This window comes from Alligator sinensis, unplaced genomic scaffold (assembly GCF_000455745.1).
Source record: "Alligator sinensis unplaced genomic scaffold, ASM45574v1 scaffold1706_1, whole genome shotgun sequence".
Taxonomy (NCBI): Eukaryota; Metazoa; Chordata; order Crocodylia; family Alligatoridae; genus Alligator; species Alligator sinensis.
The window spans coordinates 1,824-4,198 of record NW_005843471.1 but is presented as its reverse complement, the minus strand read 5'-3'; the positions used below and the strand labels follow the sequence as shown (position 1 = coordinate 4,198).

The 2,375-nt window shown below is 63.8% G+C and overlaps 1 pseudogene; it reads left to right on the top strand.

Annotated features, from left to right (window-relative positions):
• Positions 1-613: 613 nt before the first annotated feature.
• Positions 614-2,375, top strand: part of LOC112548733 — a 3,367-nt pseudogene continuing 1,605 nt past the window's right edge.

Genomic DNA, 2,375 nt, shown 5'->3' with positions numbered 1-2,375 from the left:
AGTTGTAGGCCCTCCTCCTTCATCTAACACCAGAGGCATCTCCATGTTGATCCCACCACACATAGGGTCCTCCCTTCCTGCCACAAGCTGTTGGCCTCGTTCCTGTGCCCGGGGAACAGCCACCCTGTCTCCTCTCCCACCCGGCTGCATCGTGTGGGGGTGACACAAGCCACCGGCCCGTTCCCATGAGGGGTTGGGGTCCCCACATGCTGCCTCATCCCAGACCCACCCCAGACTTTTGGAGCTGATCTCCAGAGGTGCTGAGCAACCCAAGGTCCCTGTGAAGTTGGGGGAGACCACAGGCGCTTGGGCCTCTTGCAGATTGGGTCTAGCGTTTCTCTGGCTGGGCTCGCAGATGCTGCAACAGCCCCAGCTCCCATGGGAGCTAATGCCACCGCAGCCCCTGTCACTGCCATTGCTGCTCTGACCCCTTCTGTACCCCTAGCACCCACAGCCTGTACCCTGGCACCTGGGTCAGGGAAGGGGGACTCCATGCCCTTGACACCGACTCTCTCGGTGCCCCTCTTACCCGTCCCCAGCACTCTGACAGACAGACGACCACAACAGGTGCTCGAACTGCAGAGCTGACTACCAGCGCTTTAAGCACCTGGCAATGAATAGGGAGGAGAGCGAGGCGAAGACAGCAGCCCGCAAAGCTGAGAAGGATGCCAAAGTTGAGAGGAGGCCCTCAAAGCTGAAATGGTAGGTGCCTCCTCTTGCTTCCCCTGCACTAGGTGCTTTCGAGGCAGGGCCTGGGTGCGGTGGGACGCAGCGGCCCTCTGCCAGGGCTGACGGTGTGGGAAGTGGACCCCTGTCCTTGCCTGGTGTGTGGGCTCCGTGGAAAACTGCTGTCCAAAGTGTGACCCATGTAGATGGTGCCTGTCAGAGGAGCAGGATTCAGGTGTCTGGCTCGGAGCAGGGCTCCCTCCTGCAGCCACCCCGGGGTGTCCCACCCCAAAGTCCAGGCAGCCTCTGGCAACATGACAAGGTGCTGTGGGCCCAGGACACGTGGGCTGGCGGGGGCTTCTTGTAGCGTGGGCCCCGCTGCTGTTCCAGCAAGACCCCACGCCTGCCAGGAGCTGCTAGCAGCCTGCTTCTCTCCTCCAGGCCAATGTGGCCCACTCCAAGAGGGTTGCACAGATGCTGCTTCTGCCACAACCGGACAAACAGAGCAACCAGGAGAAAGAGGCGCAGGATCAAGTCAATCCCCAAGTGCACCTGGAGCAGGAGGACAAGATAAAGGACATGGAGAAGGTGGGCCATGGGCACAGGCTATGCGGCTGCTCTCTCCCCTGCCCCTCTCCCCCTGCTGCCCATTTGCCCCCAGGCTCCAAGGGCTCCCCCCGAAAGGCAGAGCCGTGCTGCGCCTGCTCCCCTGGGGCCTGGACAAAAAACAGCACTGCACACGTGTGTGACACAATGCTCTGTGCTGGAGCACTGCACGTGTGTGTGACGTGCAAATGCTGTGTGCGCACCACTGCACATGGTTGTGTACACAAGACGCTGCCTGTGTGAGTGCTGCACATGCACACAACCCCGTGTGACTGTACGCTGTGCCCATGCATGCTGGTGTGTGGGGGGTCAGTGGCTCATGAAGCTGGGGCTGTGCTGCGGCAGGCGCGGGAAGCAGAGTTGGAGGCGCAGGAGAAGGCCAATCACAAGAAGGAGCTGGAGACGGCCCGCCTGAGAGCCCTGCAGGAGAGGGCCCAGGACCTCCAGGCTGAGAAGGTAACACATGTGGCCACCCCTGCCCTCGCTCCCTGTCAGTCTGTCTGGCAGCCGGGGACCCAGCAGAGCAGAAGGGCCGCACCCCCACACGCCCCAGGGGAGGAGTGGGGGATGCTTCCCCCTGGGACCACGGCAAGGCAGACCGAGCCCCGGCTGGAGCTCCTGGCAGAGCAAGTCGTGGGTGGGTGTGCAGCAGCCTGGGCTCAGGGGAGAGGACATTAGCTATCCAAGGTGGCAGGTGAGGGTCCACAGCTTGCCTGGGTCCAGCTTTGCTGTGGCAGCCAGCACTGCACATGCAGCAGGAGGGGGGAGAGCCCAGTGGGCTGTGTACAGCCGGGAGAGGAGCCAGGCAAAGGCAGCCCGAGGGCCGGGGCTGGCTCCCCAGGGGAGCAGGGCCAGCGCCTCAGCCTGGCTCCTTGCTGCCTGGGCCACACAGTCAGGGCTTCCCTCCTGGCAGGATGCGGTCCGGGCCAAGCAGCACCAGGAGGCCAAGGAGCGAGAGTGGTGGCAAAGGGAGTGTGGCGGGCCAGTAGGGGGCGCTCCTGCGTTGAGCCGCCCACCTCCCTGCGCCGACCACCTCCCAGGCTCCGAGTGCCTCCCTGGGGTGCCTCCCGTCCGGCCGACCCCTTCCCTGGAGCACACCCGCT